The sequence below is a fragment of the Caretta caretta genome, chromosome 6 (assembly GCF_965140235.1).
Source record: "Caretta caretta isolate rCarCar2 chromosome 6, rCarCar1.hap1, whole genome shotgun sequence".
NCBI lineage: Eukaryota > Metazoa > Chordata > Testudines > Cheloniidae > Caretta > Caretta caretta.
In genome coordinates this window covers 74,293,882-74,313,021 of record NC_134211.1, presented here as the reverse complement: position 1 = coordinate 74,313,021, position 19,140 = coordinate 74,293,882, and the positions used below count along the sequence as shown (strand labels likewise).

At 43.7% G+C, this 19,140-nt stretch overlaps 1 protein-coding gene across 3 annotated transcripts in view; it reads right to left on the bottom strand.

The window, feature by feature from the left end:
• Window positions 1–19,140, bottom strand: part of FMN1 (formin 1) — a 393,819-nt gene that overhangs the window by 278,549 nt on the left and 96,130 nt on the right. The window lies entirely within an intron of this gene.

The window sequence follows — 19,140 nt, the reverse complement described above, 5'->3', positions numbered from 1 at the left end:
CAAACATGCACAAGCCCACCACGGACTAATGCAGATGCCTTTCCAGGCTCAAAGTCATAGTACTTAACATTAAAAGCAAACAATGTGTTAGCTCTGATCCAGTTCAAATGTAATCTTGACAAGCTCTAAAATAACATCAGTATTTCTGAAAGATCTCATACTTCTCACAGAATCATAGAATATCAGGGTTGGAAGGGACCTCAGGAGGTCATCTAGTCCAACCCCCTGCTCAAAGCAGGACCAACCCCAACTAAATCATCCCAGGCAGGGCTTTGTCAAGCCAGGCCTTAAAAACCTTTAAGGATGGAGATTCTCAAATTAAAGTGTTTTGGATTGGCTTCTGGGTCACCAGAATGGGAGGTTGACTGTCTATTCAGTTTATGTCCTGGTCTTGCAAACCCTTATTCGGTAAAATAGTCTCATTAACTTCAATGGGAATATTCAACTGAATAAATCCTCCTCTCGTGGTTGCAGACCTTATACCAGTATAGTTTTTGTATAATAATATAATGGAGGAGGCATATGCCATACTCCATAATATGTGTTTTGGAAAACAAAGGGATGGGAAATGATCTAATGAGCACAATAGCCCAATCTATCATAGTGTCTGAGAGAATTCCAAATGCAATAGTATTCTAGTCGTATAGACATCAAGTCAAGGGTTTGCCATAAAGCAGAAAGGAATAAAATGAAACAAGAAATGCACATCAAAAAGGCTTTGACAAAAATAAATTTGGTTTTGTGAAAACTAGTTAGAATGTATTAGTCAATCAATTAATTACCAAAGCATAGCAATTTTATCCAGTAAAGGAATGAAGCACAATATTATAGCTTTTTTTTTTCCCCCTCTAAACGGTGACATTAGAATTCTTATTTGCCCCAAGGTACCAAATTCTCTGGAGATCAAGTACACTGCAGACATGACACATTTCATGACTAGCGGGTGCAAAGTAATTTTCACAATCTTGTTTACACAGAACATGCTCCCTGAGAAATGTTTTGCTATATAAATGTGGGATAGCTTAATGAAACTGAAAATGTCTTTAATGTTAAAGTGAATCCACAAAATTCAGTATAATTCTAAGAGTTAAGCAATTGCTTTTCTATGGCAATCAAGCTGTATTAGATTTCATTTTATTAGAAATTTTTTAGCTATGACAGTATTTATTTAATATGCATTCAAGGGTTTAACCTCCTGAGTTAAGGCTTTAACTATTCAGTGGTTGTGTCTTAATTCTCTGTATCACAAACTGAAAAAAAAACGGCTCTGAACTGTAGTTCTTGTGCCCAGTAATACTCAACAGATAGAAAACAGCAAAATTCCTGGTGTGAAGTTGATCACTTATGGGAAATTATGTTGTGTTGAGCAGAGAAAACAATTTGCTATCTGTCAAGGTTCCTCCCCCACTCTGAACTCTAGGGTACAGATGTGGGGACCTGCATGAAAACCTCCTAAGCTTACTTTTACCAGCTTAGGTTAAAACTTCCCCAAGGTACAAATTAATTTTATCCTTGTCCTTGGAATATCCATTGCCACCACCAAACTCTAACTGGGTTTACTGGGAAACGTGGTTTGGACACGTCTTTCCCCCCAAAATCCTCTCAACCCTTGCACCCCACTTCCTGGGAAAGGTTTGGTAAAAATCCTCACCAATTTGCATAGGTAACCACAGACCCAAACCCTTGGACCTGAGAACAATGAAAAAGCATTCAGTTTTCTTACAAGAAGACTTTTAATAGAAATAGAAGTAAAGGAATCACCCCTGTAAAATCAGGATGGTAGATACCTTACAGGGTAATTAGATTCAAAACATAGAGAATCCCTCTAGGCAAAACCTTAAATTACAAAAAAGACACACAGACAGAAATAGTCATTCTATTCAGCACAATTCTTTTCTCAGCCATTTAAAGAAATCATAATCTAACACATACCTAGCTAGATTACTTACTAAAGTTCTAAGACTCCATTCCTGTTCTGTCCCCGGCCAAAGCAGCATACAGACAGACACACAGACCCTTTGTTTTTCTCCCTCCTCCCAGCTTTTGAAAGTATCTTGTCTCCTCATTGGTCATTTTGGTCAGGTGCCAGCGAGGTTACCTTTAGCTTCTTAACCCTTTACAGGTGAGAGGATTTTTCCTCTGGCCAGGAGGGATTTTAAAGGGGTTTACCCTTCCCTTTATATTTATGACACTATCAAATTAAGAACAGAGTCAACTACCGGATACAGACATACAATAGCCAGGAACGGCTTCAGCAGTGTCTTCTGCTTAATTTCACTATAGAATGATGCTGTATTTTGCCTAATATTTGGCATACCCCAAACAGAGAAAAAAGAAGTTATAAATTATATTAAATATTCAGAATTTCTCTCTGTTGGACAAGAATAAGTCAAGAATAATTTGTGATAGCAGAAGCAGCAGAATCCCCTCTGTTACAATCTTGGACTTCATTAAATAACTAAACCAGTGAATAAGAAAGGAATAAAACTTCCATAAAACAAACTGGAGCATTTCTCTGGTGAACTGCTGCACACAGCCATACAGTGTTCCCAACCCCTGCCTCCAGGGCATATCTCCAAATTCCTACACTCACAATACAGTCCCTTTTGAGGGTACATCTCCAATGACAATCTTCCATAACCATATCTCTACACCCTAAGTTTAGGATGCATATACATTTTCATTCTACATCCCTGTTGTCAGTCACTTACCACTTTTCAAAACCGTCAGTGATTGGGCTGAGATTTTTCAAGCTTGGTCACTACCTATTTTAGCAAAAACAGTTTAAACATATTTAGCAAGAGGGGAAAAACACTTTCCTCCATTAAATAAATATACTTTGCAACATTTTGTGACTAGGTCTGTAACTAAAACAACTGGGGATAGAAACCTTACATGAAAATAGTCTTTAGTAAAGACTGAGATATTGTTTTGATTTAAATGTTTTGTGCCCTGATGAAAGGCACATTTTCTGCAGAGAAGCCCTGAGGACAAGGGGGAAGAAATCTGGAAACTAGGGAGACACTGAAATTGCAAAATGGTTTGCACTGAAAGCTTTATGCATGCTGAATAAAATTTTCCCAACTCAGAAAACTGTAGACGCTGGGCTAGGCACTTTGGACAACAGCACAAGACTCTGACCAGTTCACTGCACACCCTCCCTCCCCACCTGCCCTTTCAGGTTTGAACTAAGCCACAATGAGTTTGTTGTCTGTTTGTCGTGTGCTTGCTGCTTTCCATGTGCCTGCTTGACTGAAGTTTATAGGTTGGTCTTCAGGGCTTGCTAGGCAAGGCTGAGAACTCCTTAATGAGGCTTTGATCCCTTTCGGAGCCCTTAACCGGGGGTAGGGCTACTCAGGCAGAAATGGGTTTAAAAAAAGCCAGCTCCAAAGTGACCCCACGAGTTAGAGAACAGGAGTAGCAAACGGGAGTTTTGCAAGGGAGTTTAGAGGGGGAACGAGAGACCCAGCAAATACCCAACATTCTCTAACCTTAGGCCAAGCACCTCCCACACAAAAAACAAAACAAAACAAAAAATCTGCAACAGTAAAATTAACACAGGCAGAAGTCCAGCAGCAGAATGGGGGCTATCCAGTTTACTGCACTGAATGTAGCATGTATGTTTACCTGCCTTGTGGTCATGTGACATGTTAGTGCATTCGGTGCAAGCAGCTCATGGCCCTCAGAGAGCAAGTACCGGGCTCTTGAGACCCGAGCAGCTAAACTGAAGGTGTTAAGGGAGACAGAGAGGTACATATGCAAGACTTTTGGGCACAGTAGAGTAGTTCCATCCCCACAGTATGACAGCCTTTGTACTGTTGAGGAGGAGGAAAGTCTCAGGGAAGGAGAACATCAAACTGGATAGGAGGGAAATGATCCCATAGTTGGTACCCTCCTTCCAGATGATGTCATGGTATCCTCTTGCACTGAGGATATCCCTCCAGGAGAGGGGACCCCAGTTATCAGGAAGAGACAGATAATAGTAAGGTGGAGTTTGAGTATTAGAAATATAGATAGATAGGTTTGTGATGACTAAAAGAACCGTATGGTAAACCATCTGCCAGGTGAAAGGTTGTGGATCTCTCAAGACATCTAGATAGGCTTATGTGTAGTGCTAGGGAGGAGTCGGTGGTCATGGTACATGTAGATGCCGATGACATGGAAAAGGTAAGAGAAAGGTCCTGGTGGCCAAATTTAGGCTGCTAGGTAAGAGATTGAAGTCGGGACCTCCATGGTAGCATTCTTTGAAATGCTTCCAGTTTCATGCACAGGGCCAGACAGACAGGCAGAACTGCAGAGTCTCAATGCATGGATGAGACAATGGGGTAGGGGAGGAGGGCTTTAGGAATTGGGGAACCTTTTGGGAAAGGAGGAGCCTATAGAGGAAGGATGGGCTCTACCTAAACCAAAATGGAACCAGATTGCTGGCATGTCAAATTAAAAAGGTCATAGAGGAGTGTTTAAACTAAGGGCTGGTAAAAACCTACAGGTGCAGAACACCACATGGTTTGGACATACACCTCCCTTAGGGGAGAATCTATTAACAGGGATTCTCTATACTCTAGTAAAGAGGAGAGCATATAAGTTGGTAAAGTACAGGCAGGAGCTGAAGAGAAACAGTCCTATTCAATTACATTGCATGAAGGCAGAAAACTAAATATTGACAAATTTATAAGCGCTTGTATACAAATGCAAGAAGTCTAAATACTAAGATGGGTGAACTTGAGGTCCTGGTATTTGTGACAGATGTACCCATGTCCACACCCTGCACACTACTGTAATAATCTTTGTGCAAAGTATGCATTGTGAGATGTCATTTAAATACCTCACAGTTTGCTGATCAATATTATCATGGCAAAATGCACCTAGCAGTGTTATAAGTGAAGTTATAAACATAAGCTGACATCATGACTAAAAGTACATTTTTGAGAGAAGGCTGAGGAGAGGCCAAACCAATTCCTCAGAGGCAAAGGGCAAGCTAATGCCTCAGCCAGGTGTAATCAAGGCTGATGGGCCATTACTTGCTAAGTGGCCACTCTTCCACAGAAAAGGGGGCAGGGGCAAAAAACCTATATCTTAGCAAAGAAACAGCATGGAGTTCCCTGCCACACAGATTGCCTGTTGCCTTGCTCCCAGCTGGAAATGCTTCCCAAAATGGGGGACAGGACTATAAAAAGAAGGTGAAGATACCCCAAGGCACCCATTCTCCTCCCTCTCTCTCTGTCCATTGATTCACTGTACAAGAAGGGACAAAGGAAGCAGCCAACAGAAGAAGGGGTCCTGGCCTAAGAAGTTTGGTGAGTAAGACTCTTGAGAGCATGTGGTGAGAAAATCTTGTGCTTTGAATTTAACATAGTTTCTTAAGTTAGGCACCAGTTGCGTTTTATCTTTATTTTTCTTGTAACCATTTCTGAGTTTCATGCCTCATTACTTGTATTCACTTAAAATTTCTCTTTGTAGTTAATAAACTTGTTTTTATAGTTTTATCTAATCCAGTTTGTGCGTGACGTGGAATGGCTAGGGCAGCCTTCACTGGAAATGCTAAGGTCAGGGCAGGCTGCAAAAAGGAGAGCAGATTCTCCCAGAACTGGTGGTTAACACTACAGTTTGACTCACCAACCAGTCACAAACTGGGCTCCTGATCTCCTACGCTGGTTAACAAGAAGCTAAAAAAGAAATCACACAGTCCCCTTTATTGCATTCCAGTTCTCTGCCTCCTAATTAGCATGTAGGTCCAGCACAGTGAGATGTTATTTAAAAACTCTGCTCACTATACTAAATGTTCTTCTGACCCCAAAGGGCCAGCCACATTACCAGGCCAATATCGGTTTCGATCTTGCCCAAAAATACCATGCTGCCAGCCTATCCTTTAGCACCTAAAACTAAAGATTTATAAAGAGAAAAAAAAAGAGTTGTTAAATGGTAAAGCAATCAAATACATACAGAGATTTCAAAGTCCATATATCAGATTCTTAGCAGTTCTAGTGAATTTGCTGGCATGAAAGTCCCTCTGGAACACATCCACAGCTTGGATGGGTAATTCAGTCCTTTGTTCAGAGCTTCGTTTTTAGAAGTTACTCCAACAGTAGGAAGCAGGAATGAAGACAAAATGGGGAAGATGCAGCCACCTTTTATATTCTTTTGCCATCTGGCTGGTACTTCCTTTGTCCCAAACACAAGTTTCACAGCACATGACATGGAAAAGCTCCACCCCGCAGCCCAGAGCCCCCTCCTGCACTCCAAACCCCTCATCCCTGGCCCCACCCCAAGCCCACACCCCCAGCTGGAACCCTCATCCCCTCCCGCACCCCAACCCCCTGCCCCAGCCCTGTGAAAATGAGCGAGTGAGTGTGGGGAGAGCGAGCAACAGAGGGAGGGGGGATACAGAGAGTGGGGGCGAGGCCTCGGAGAAGTGGTGGGGCAGGGGTGTTCAGTTTTGCACGAGTAGAAAGTTGGCAACCCTATTTCTAAATATCTGCACAAGATGTTGGACCAGCACAAGGGTCTCTGTGTAGTTTGTAGACCAGAACAGAGGCAGGGCAAGGAGGGACCTGTTACAGTAGGGTTGCCAGGTGTCTGGTTTTTGACTGGAAAGTCCAGTCGAAAAGGGGACCTGGCAGTGTCCAGTCAGATGTATTGACAGGACACCAAAAGTACAGTTATTGTGGGCAGTGCAGGAGAGAAGTGGAAACCTGTTGCCCGGCCCTGAAGAGGCGGCTCCCACAGAAGCCCGTATGCACTGGCTTGGGTGGCCCCTTTGAGGAGCATGGTTTGCAGTGCTGCAATAGAGGTCAGACTGAGGTACGGGGCTCTCAGCAGACATGGAATGCTCTCCAGGAGGAAAGGAATGCAAGCTGCCCCGCCAGCCAGCAATTCCCCCTGCTGAGCTCTCAGGCAGCTCGAGGTTGGGGAGGGCTTGAGCGGACAGGGAAGGGGGCCACTGGGTAAGTAGCACAGGAGGAGGTGGAAGGCTGCTGTGCAGGAAAGCCACATCTAGCTCGCCAGTAGGGCTGCCTGGTTGTTCCCGTGCAGGCACTGGAATTTTTCTGACCTGCACTCCCAGGTAGCCTGCTGGAGCTGGGGTTTGCAAGTCCCTTGGGGCTGCTCATGCTGGAGTTGAGGGGGGTGGAGCAGTCAGTGATGAGGGGAGGGGAAGAGGTGAGCAGGGGAAGGGCCTTGAGGGAAGAGGCAGAACCTGGGATAGGATCTTTAGGACAGAGGTGGAACAAGGTGGGGCTTTGGGGCTGGGGGGGAAGAGGTAGGGCAGAGGGTGGGACCTTGCGGCAGGGAAAGAGGTGCAGCAGGGGTTCCAGTTTTCAGAAATTGGAAAGTTGGTAACCCCTATGTCAGAGTAGGTCATGCGGAATGGCACTGTATGTGAAAAAGCATAGAGTAAAAATCTTAACTGAATCAAAGTATACCATAGAATCTCTATGGATAGAAATTCCATGCTTGAATAATAAGAGTAAAGCAGTAGGAATATACAACTGACCACCAAAGCAGGATAGTGATGGTGATTATTAAACACTCAGAGATTAGAGAGGCTATCAAAATAGAAAACAATAATAATGGGGGTTTCAACTATCCCCATACTGACTAGGTACAGGTAAGCTCAGGATGGGATGCAGAGATAAAGTTTCTTGACACCCTAAATGACTGCTTCTTGGAGCAGCTAGTCCTGGAGCCCACAGGGGGAGAAGCAATTCTTGATTTATTCCTAAGTGGCACAAGAAGTGAATATAGCTGAACCGCTTGGTAATGACAACTGTAATATAATTAAATTGTGTGTGTGTTTGTTCAATGGAAATGTAAAGAAATACTTACAAGAGTGGAATACCTGCAAGCTGCATGGAAACTTAAAAAACATCATAACAGAGGCTCAAACTAAACGTATTCAACCTAAATGGGGGGGGGGGGGGGGGGAAAGGACCAAAAAATGCCACTCTGGCTAAACAGAGTACAAGAGGCAGCGAGAGGCAAAAAGGCATCGTTTAAAAATTGGAGGTTAAATACTACTGAGGAAAATAGATAGGAACAAACTCTGGCAAGTCCAGTGTAAAAGCATCATTGGGCAGGCCAAAAAAGAATTTGAAGAGCAGCTAGCAAAAGAGACAAAAAAAAAAAACTTACATCAGAAGCAGGAAACCTGCCAAACAATCAGTGGGGCCAATGGACAATCGAAGTGCTAACTGAGTACTCTAGAAAGAAAAGGCAGTTGTGGAGAAGCTAAATGAATTATTTGCATCAGTCTTCACTGCAGAGAATGTAAAGGAGATTCCCACACCTGAGCCATTCTTTTTAGGTGACAAATATGAGAAATTGTCCCAGACTGAAGTGATGATAGAAAAGGTTTTTGGAACAAAATTGAAAAATTAAACAGTAATAAGTCACTAGGACCAGATGGTAGGCAATCAAGCGTTCTAATGAAATTCAGACACAAAATCTCAGAACTACCAACTGTGGTACGTAACCTATCACTTAAATCAGCCTCTGTCCCAGATGACTGGAAGATAGCTAATATAACATCAATTTTTAAAAAAGGCTCCAGAGGTGATCCTGGCAATTATAGACCAGTAAGCCTACCTTCAGTACCAAGCAAATTGGTTGACACTATAGTAAAGAACAGAATTATCAGACACATAGATGAACATGATTTGTTGGGAAAGAGTCAACACAGCTTTTGTAAAGGGAAATCATGCCTCATCCATCTATTAGAATTCTTTAAGGGGGTCAACAAATATGTGGACAAGGGTGATCAAGTAGGTAGAGTGTAGTTGGACTTTCAGAAAGCCTTTGACAAGGTCACTCTCCAAAGGCTTTTAAACAAAGTAAGCAGCCACAGGATAAGAAGGAAGGTTCTCTCATGGATCAGTAGCTGGTTAAAAGATAGGAAACAAAGGGTAGGAATAAGTAGTCATTTTTCACAATGGAGAGAGGTAAATAGCTGGGTCCCCCATGGATCTGTACTAGGACCCGTGCTGTTCAAAATAATCATAAATGATGTAGGGAAAAAAAGGGGTAAACAGCAAGGTGGTAAAGTTTGCAGAGGATAAAAAATTACTCAAGATAGTTAAGTTCAAAGCAGATTGTGAAGAGTTACAAAGAGATAAAAAAATTGGTTGACTAGGCAACGAAATGGCAGATGAAATTCAATGTTTAAGTGCAAGTAATGCACATTGGAAAACACAGATACCCAAATATACATACAAAACGGCGGGGTCTAAATTAGCTGTTTCCATTAAAGACAGAAATCTTGGAGTCATTGTGCATAGTTCTCTGAAAACATCTGCTCAATGTGCAGTGGTAGTTAAAAAAACTAACAATGTTAGGAACCATTAGGAAAGGGATAGATAATAAAACAGAAAATATCATAATGCCACTATATAGACACATAGTATACTGTGTGCAGTTCTGGTCACTACACCTCAAAAAAATATATTAAAATTGGAAAACATACAGAGAAGGGCAACACAAATGATTAGGGATAGGGAATAGATTCCATACATGGAAACAGCCTAGTGTGGGCCCACCCACTAGGCCCCACTCCTGCCTGCTGCTCCCTTCTGTCACTGAGAGGCTGAGGCAGGCAGGCTGGGTGCCGTGGTGTGCAAGACCATGCCACCCATCCTCCTGGCACTGAGGCCAGGGGCGCTCCAGCAGCATTGCCTGCCCACTCAGCTGTGGGGTGCTCTGGCCACACCCCCTGCCCAGCACTGAGACCACACTGGGGCCGGGGGCGCTTTGGGCTGTCCGCCCAGTGCTGGGGCTGGGGTACATGGGGGTGGGGAGCAGTGGCCACGGATGGGGGAATGTGCGCTCCGGGCTCTGGCGGGGGAGCAGAAGGGACATGGCCTCAGGCAGAGGGGGAAGGGCAGGGGGCTAGCCTCCCCCAAGGGTGCATTCACCAGCCACCCATGCTTCCATATAAGGAGAGATTAAAAAGACTGGGACTGTTCAACTTGGAAAATAGATAACTAAACGGGGGGCGGGGTGAGAATATGGTAGAGATCTATAAAATCATGAATACTGTGGAGAAAGTAAGTGTTATTTACCCCTTCACATAACAGAACCACCACGGGTCACCCAATGACATTAATAGGCAGCAGGCTTAAAACAAACAAAAGCAAGTACTACTTCACACAATTCAGTGTCAATGTGTGGAATTCATTGCCAGGGATTTTCTGAAGGCCAAAACTTTTTCTGCAGAAAAGGATGTAGAGGTTACAGTGAACGAGAAGCTGAATATGAGTCAACAGTGTGCCCTTGTTGCCAAGAAGGCCAATGGCATTTTGGGATGTATAAGTAGGGGCATTGCCAACAGATCAAGGGACGTGATCGTTCCCCTCTATTGGATATTGGTGGGGCCTCATCTGGAGTACTGTGTCCAGTTTTGGGCCCCACTCTACAAGAAGAATGTGGAAAAATTGGAAAGAGTCCAGCAGAGGGCAACAAAAATGATTAGGGGACTGGAACACATGACTTATGAGGAGAGGCTGAGGGAAGTGGGATTGTTTAGTCTGCAGAAGAGAAGAATGAGGGGGGATTTGATAGCTGCTTTCAACTACCTGAAAGGGGTTCCAAAGAGGATGGATCTAGACTGTTCTCAGTGGTAGCAGATGACAGAACGAGGAGTAATGGTCTCAAGTTGCAGTGGGGGAGATTTAGGTTGCATATTAGGAAAAACTTTTTCACTAGGAGGGTGGTGAAACACTGGAATGCGTTACTTAGGGAGGTGGTGGAATCTCCTTCCCTAGAAGTTTTTAAGGTCAGGCTTGACAAAGCCTTGGCTGGGATGATTTAGTCGGGGATTGGTCCTGCTTTGAGCAGGGGGTTGGACTAGATGACCTCCTGAGGTCCCTTCCAACCCTGATATTCTATGATTCTACATGCTCTGGGCAGGGTGACAGATTCAGCCTAAAAGTGTGTGTGTGTGGGGGGGGGGGGGGCCCAAGGCCCTTTGTGGCCTTGGCCCTGCCCCTGCCCCTCCTCTTCCCCGAGGCCATGTCCTCCAGACAAGCTGGGAGTTGAAGCAAGAGTGGGGGGACCTACGAGCAGCCCCTGGCCTATGTCCCTGCTCCCCAAGACCCTCCAGCCAGGGCAAGTGGAGGACCTGTGACTCCCCACAACTGCCCATGTGGCTCTGGCTTCTGGCCTGGCAGCAGGGACAAAGAGCCAGAGCCGGGCCATGGTAGGAACCGCCTGGGCAGATGTGGGAAGCCATGGACCCTCTTTCTTCCCCAGGTGGGGGGCAGGAACATGGGTCTGGAACTGCTCTCGGGTCCCTCCATCCCAGACAGGTGAGGGTCTGTGGTTCTCCACAGCTGCCCAGGCTCCCTGGGCCGGGCTCCACTTCCAGCCTGGTCGGGGACCAGAGCCTTTGAGCAGGGAGGAAGCGGAGGGGCAGGGGCCCAAGCCCATGGTGAAAAGTAGAAGGGCCCCTGCCCCTCCGCTTCCTCCTGGCCCAAAGGCTCTGGTCCCCGACCAGGCTGGAAGCGGAGAAGGGTAGTAGAAGGGCCCCCGTTTGTCTCTGTCTGAGGGGTTGGAGGATCCCACCATCAACCTCAGCCTGGTCCAGTCCACACAAAAGATCCACTTCCTGGACACTACGGTGCTAATAAGCGATGGTCACATAAACACCACCCTATACCGGAAACCTACTGACCGCTATGCCTACCTACATGCCTCCAGCTTTCACCCTGACCACACCACACGATCCATCGTCTACAGCCAAGCTCTGCGATACAACCGCATTTGCTCCAACCCCTCAGACAGAGACAAACACCTACAAGATCTCTATCAAGCATTCTTACAACTACAATACCCACCTGCTGAAGTGAAGAAACAGATTGATAGAGCCAGAAGAGTTACCAGAAGTCACCTACTACAGGACAGGTCTAACAAAGAAAATAACAGAACGCCACTAGCCGTCACTTTCAGCCCCCAACTAAAACCCCTCCAACGCATTATTAAGGATCTACAACCTATCCTGAAGGACGACCCAACACTCTCACAAATCTTGGGAGACAGGCCAGTCCTTGCCTACAGACAGCCCCCCAACCTGAAGCAAATACTGACCAGCAACCACATACCACGCAACAGAACCACTAACCCAGGAACCTATCCTTGCAACAAAGCCCGTTGCCAACTGTGCCCACATATCTATTCAGAGGACACCATCATAGGGCCTAATCACATCAGCCACACTATCAGAGGCTCGTTCACCTGCACATCCACCAATGTGATATATGCCATCATGTGCCAGCAATGCCCCTCTGCCATTTACATTGGTCAAACTGGACAGTCTCTACATAAAAGAATAAATGGACACAAATCAGATGTCAAGAATTATAACATTCATAAACCAGTCGGAGAACACTTCAATCTCTCTGGTCACGCGATTACAGACATGAAAGTTGCGATATTACAACAAAAAAACTTCAAAACCAGACTCCCAATTCAACAGTCTCTCGCTGAATTCATTTGCAAATTGGATACAATTAACTTAGGCTTGAATAGAGAGTGGGAGAGGCTAAGTCATTATGCAAGGTAACCTATTTCCCCTTGTTTTTTCCTACCCCCTCCCCCAGACGTTCTTGTTAAACCCTGGATTTGTGCTGGAAATGGCCCACCTTGATCATACACATTGTAAGGAGAGTAATCACTTTAGATAAGCTATTACCAGCAGGAGAGTGGGGTGGGGGAGGTATTTTTTCATGCTTTGTGTGTATATAAAAAGATCTTCTACACTTTCCACATCTGATGAAGTGAGCTGTAGCTCACGAAAGCTCATGCTCAAATAAATTGGTTAGTCTCTAAGGTGCCACAAGTACTCCTTCACTTTCCACAGTATGCATCTGATGAAGTGAGCTGTAGCTCACGAAACCTTATGCTCAAATAAATTGGTTAGTCTCTAAGGTGCTACAAGTACTCCTTTTCTCAATATACAACATGCTGGTGGTAAATAAAGCACCATGACTTACATTTCTAAAAAGAGAAAGGGAATATGGGTAGTTAGCATCTTATAAGTATTGGATATGCTGAAGCCCAGCTTTAACAAGTGCCTTTGCATATGTGATGTTGGTTGTTGTAGAAAAGCAAACCAAAACAAAATCAAAGAAAAGTCAGGTTTATACTGTTTGTTTATATCTGCTGGAAGTGTACAATACAATCCTTATTTCCATACTATTGTGAGAACCAACCATAGCAATTATCTTCTGGTTTATGCATGTTTTGCATAAATCCATTTCCAAATTAAATGAATATTTATGTGACACTGCCCTGAAGTTAAAACATGCTTTCTAACTAAAATACCAAATTTGCAATTGTAATTTGCTATCATAAATAATACAGGAGATGGACTATGAATATATTAAATATTATTTTGAAATTCTGTTGTATTTAAAGAGCGTATATTCATTTTCAAAATTACTGATCTCAGTGAGTTCTGTAGTATGCAAGAGTACAAAATTCGCACTGCATTTTATCATCCTATTTAAAACACATTGGCACACTTAACATCTTGACCAAAACTCAAGTAAATTAATCCTTAATAATGATCAGCATATCCAGTTTCTACAAAAGTCAATTTTTGTATCAGATACCACTGGCATAATCATGATAGGATTTTATTAAGGAAAAGCATTGCATTGTGGTAGAGAAAGTGATTAAGAAAAAGTTAATGTCCTTGCCCCCATCTTTTCTCTTTTTTGATCATTTCCTAGGGCCTCCCCCTCTCTCTTTTTTTTTTTTTCCCGCCAGTGTTTTTTTTCAATGTAAGGGCATTCACTAATGCATGTCTCAACATAATTTCTCACTGCCTGATGGGAAGTATCACTGTAGTGGGTTGGTCACCCCGCTCTGGTTAGGAAAGGGTTAAAAGCACCCAGGGGAGGCTGGTTGGGTAAACAGCCAAAGGTGTGGCCACCCCCAGTTAGGGTCAGCTGACCCTGATAAAAGGGCAGGCTGAGTAAGAGGAGACTCTTGATCCAGCTGAGGAGCAGAGAGCACCAGGCTGCCTGGGAGAGCAAGCAGGGTACCTGAGGCAGACCAGGACTGGGGAAAGGCAGGCAGAGCTGAGGAGCTCTGGCCTAGTGAGTCCCCAGGCTGAGGCCCAGGGGAGGTACTAGGGTTGCAAGGAGGCAGCTGGGGCTGGAAAGGCAGCAGATCCAAACCCTCTTGCCGCTGATGAGTGGCCACTTCAGACTGCAGTTTGCCCCTGAGGGCATAGGCACTGACTTCCCCTCTGTCCAGGGCCGGTTCTACAGTTTTTGCCGCCCCAAGCAGTAAAAAAAACTGCTGCCACGGACAGCATAAAGAAGAAGCTGCCGCCGAATTTCTGCTGTGGCGGGCGGAACAGAGAAGCTGCCACCGAATTGCCACCATGGCGGGCGGAACTGCTGCCCCTTTCTAACTGCTACCCCAAGCACCTGCTTGGAATGCTGGTGCCTGGAGCCGGCCCTGCCTCTGCCCAGTGGGTGCTCAACCCCCACCCACCCCTGTCCCACCCCCATTCCAGACCTTCTCCAAAATCCCTGCTCCCTTCCTTCCTCCATTCCCTGCCCCTGCTCACCTCTTCTCTGCCTCCTCCCCTGAGCACGCCTTGTCCCCGCTCCCTCCCGGAAAGTCTTAAGCACTCCCAAATGGCTGTTAGGTGGGAGGGTGAGGGTGGGAAGTACTGGGAGGGAGGAGGAGGTGGAGGTGCTCCAGCCCTAGAACACCCACAGAGTCAGCGACTATGCCTGAGGGAAGGGGCTAGATGAGGACTAGCAGTGGGTCACTGAGGCGATGTGGTCTTAGGGGGAGGGGAGGAGAGACCCAGAGTGTGGGGGCACTGCTGTGGGGCAGCACCCGAAGGTAAGGGGCACCGGAGTCCGAGAGGGATATGGGGCCTGAAGTGCTATAAGTGGAGGAAGCAGGCACCGGTAGGAAGACACCGGCAAGCAGGAGGTGCTCTGAGGCTGGAACTGAGCTAATTCCTGCTTAACCAGCAGGAGGCACCGTGGCAGTGAGTGCCCGCTGTGCTACAATCACAAAGGCAGAAAAACTAGTTTAAAAAATGGGGACTACAGGAAGAAAAGTATGAGGAAAAAAATAGATCAATAAATTAAAAGAAAAATATCTGTTAGGCTCAATTCAGGATTTTACATAAAGGAAGAGTTCTGTATGCATTGCGTCATCTAGTTACCCATGAGGAAATGTAAAGAATAGCAAGAGGTCAATATGGCTCCATCAGGAGCTCTTTAATGACCTGAAAAGCAAAAAGGAATCCTACAAGAAGTGGAAACACGGACATATTGATAACTATGAGTACAAAAGAATAGCACACACATGTAGGGACAAAAATCGGAAAGTCTGAGACACAAAATGAGTTACACCTTGCAAGGGACATAAAAGGCAATAAGAGGTTCTTTAAATACATTCAGAGCAAGAGAAAGATGAAAGAAAGTGTAGGTCTTTCTTACCTGATCTGGGGGTTATAGTTAAGGCTACAATTTAGTCATGGATATTTTTAGTATAAGTCATGGACAAGCAGTAAACAAAAATTCACAGCTCTGTGACCTGTCCATGACTTATACTAAAAATACCCTTGACTAAATCTTGAGGGGGGCTGCCAGGGGGATGCACTACTGGGGAGGGTATGCCGTGCGGGGTGCACTGCTGGGGGAAACTGGGAGGCCACTGCTAGGGGGGCACCCTGGGGCCAGCTGCACCAGCTGCTGGGGGCCACCAAGCAGTGGCTGCTCTGGCCCCCCCAGGGACTGCTGGTCGGTGGTCCTGGGGCCAGCTGCCTGGGACCGCCAGAGCAGAGGCCAGAGCAGCTGGCCCCAGGGCCACTCCAGTCAGTTAAAAAACTGACATATGAGGAAAGGTTTGAAAAACTGGGCATGTTTAGCCTTGAGAAAAGAAGACTGATGGGGGACCTGCTAACGGTCTTCAAATATGTTAAGGACTGTTACAAAGAGGATGGTGATCAATTGTTTTCCATGTCCACTGAAGGTAGGAGAAATAGTAATGGGTTTAATTGCAGCAAGGGAGATTTAGGTTAGATATTAGGAAAACTTTCTAACTATAAGGATAGTTAACAACTTCAACAGGCTTCCAAAAGAAATCATGGAATCTATGTCATTGGAGGTTTTACAGACTGGTTAAACAAACACCTGTCAGGGATAATCTAGGTTTAGTTGATCCTGCCTCAGCACAGGGGACTGAACTAGATGATGTCCCAAGGTCCCTTCCAGCTCCACATTTCTATGAATCTATGTGCAAAATTATAAAAGGTTCACCATGCAGAGTTTTTGACATTGTTTCCTCTATAGCTAACCATTATGTGTCTCAAGGGTTAAACAGAACAATTTGAACTACAGTGCAAGATTTGCAAAACCTATTCAAAGATTAAGACAAATTTATAAAAAAGTTAACTACAATATGAAAGCAGAAGTTTTCAGCCAGAAATTTAATTCTAGCTCTACAAAAAGTTCCTGTCAAATTATTTTAGCTAACTTCTGAAATTATTTTTGGTCAGTTTGCAACATTTAAAATTTTGAAAAAATCTTGCTACTCATACACTGTGTGCACATTTATTACTGAGAGGCTGTTTTATCTACAAAAATGGGGCAATACACATTAAACCAAACAAGGATATTACAAATGAGAAAAAAAGGTGGGTAAAAACTTAGACCTCCTTATCTTGACTAATGTGTTTCTTTAAGCAGTACTCACAATTTAACTGTGGGCCATTTCATTGCATGAAATATTTACTTTTGGTGAAATGCAATGCTCAGTGAGACCAAAACTTCAATTTTTTTAATCATAAGCTCGTGCATTAAGAAATAGTCCTATTTTTACAGAACGTAACCATTTTCCCCACAAAATGGACACATTTTGTGAAATTAAAAGAGAAGACCACATTTTCAGTTTTAAAAAAAGTGTGTTGTATACAATTCACACACTTTCTTGGTCTTGTGTTGTATACGAAACAAACACTTCTTGGTCTTGAAAAAAACAAATAAACCTGTTTTAAATATCAAACTGTTTTAAATTGACCGTAGATCTGTATGATAGCACATTCAGATACTCTAGAATCTATTCAATGATATATTTCAACATGATTTAAACCGGGATATCTTCTGGGTTTTTTCAATTCTACAGACACTATATGCTCCAATAGATAGTGTCTCTTCAATATTTCATTGCCATAGGGAACTGATGTGTTTATGGACCTAATGCACTGGCAAATCCACCATTTGGGAACAAACAAATTTCCACATATCGGCTTGAAGAGACAAGGTGGGTGACGTTATTTCTTTTGTTAGACCGATTTCTGTTGGTGAAAGAGACAAACTTAAGTGTACACAGAGCTCTTCTTCAGGTCTTGCAGTAAGACCACCGTGCCCTTCGATTCTTTGCTCTGGAGGGCACTGATGGAAAAATATATTGATGCATCAGCTTCTAAAAAAGCAAAAAGAAGTGTCAACAAGAACTACAAATGTGCAGATGATGTCAAGGAGCTTTTCTTCCTTTATACTATTGAACTGCCTAGTCTGCGACTATGCAACTGCTATGGGAAGTTTTGCCTGAAAAAGGACTGTAGGATTTAGTCCTTACTTGCTATATTGACGAACATGTCCGTCAGCATATTTGCTCTAAATATTTAACTGCTACAGATAATCAGATTTTTCCGATGCTTACTTATTTCAATCTCCCTTCCTCTTTCCAAGTTCAGTATTTATTTTTGATATACTTTGTATTTTATGCAACTATTTTTGCACAGCTTCATATCATCAGTTTGTTGTAATATAGTTTATTACAATGACTTTAGTACCACAGTTCTTATACAGGTAATTCATAGCTAAAAAGCCTGTAAAGATTTAGACTTTTTAAAATCTCTAAGGTTCACAGGGTTTCTGAAACCCACTTTTCTATTTTTCTACCCTAGAATATTTTACATTCATAGAAATGAGGAAAACATGAAAACTTGAAGTAATAAATACATTAAAAAAAATTAACATTCCCTTTTGCGTTTTATTATGGACCATGTACTTTCTTTTTGTATACAGATAGACCCAGTTCAATAGAATGTATCTGGCTTCCTGCTCTGTAAGTCTCAGATTGTTTAACAGATTCCACTGCAGTTTCCAGTTTTCCACAGAAAGCCCCAAACTAGCCTCTCAAACTCTGCAGACTGCAGTACAGACATAACCTATTATAAACAGTCAAATTCAATTGAAAGAAAATGAGATAGGAACAGAAGCTTCTTCCTTCACCCCTGTCCCCTCCCTTCTTCCCCCATCCCCATTCCACAGTTGTAGGTAAATTACCATATTCTAAGAAACCTGCCCACTTTCATTAGTTTTGTTTTGCAAGCATCTTTGTAATGCAAATAAGGAAAACCTCAGATCATAGAATTGGTGGGGTCTTCTGGACAATCTATTCCAATCACCCAAAAAAGTGCAGAATATTTTTCTCCTTTGTGTTATTAAGTGTAACATCCAAAATAGTGACAGGTTTCAGAGTTGCAGCTGTCTTAGTCTGTATCTGCAAAAAGAAAAGGAGTACTTGTGGCATCTTAGAAACTAACAAATTTATTTGAGCATAAGCTTTTGTGAGCTACAGCTCACTTCATCGGATGCAATCAGTGGAAAATACAGTGGGGAGATTTATATACATAGAGAACATGAAACAATGGGTGTTACCATACACACTGTAACCAGAGTGATCAGGTAAGCTGAGCTATTACCAGCAGGAGAGCAGGGGGGAAAAAACCTTTTGTAGTGTTAATCAAGGTGGGCCATTTCCAGCAGTTGACAAGAACATCTGGGGAACAGTCTTGGGGGGGGGGGAGAATAAACATGGGGAAATAGTTTTACTTTGTGTAATGACCCATCCACTCCCAGTCTTTATTCAAGCCTAAGTTAATTGTATCTAGTTTGCAAATTAATTCCAATTCAGCAGTCTCTCGTTGGAATCTGTTTTTGAAGTTTTTTTGTTGAAGAATTGCAACTTTTAGGTCTGTAATCAAGTGACCAAAGAGATTGAAGTGTTCTCCGACTGGTTTTTGAATGTTATAATTCTTGACGTCTGATTTGTGTCCATTTATTCTTTTACGTAGAGACTGTCCAGTTTGACCAATGTACATGACAG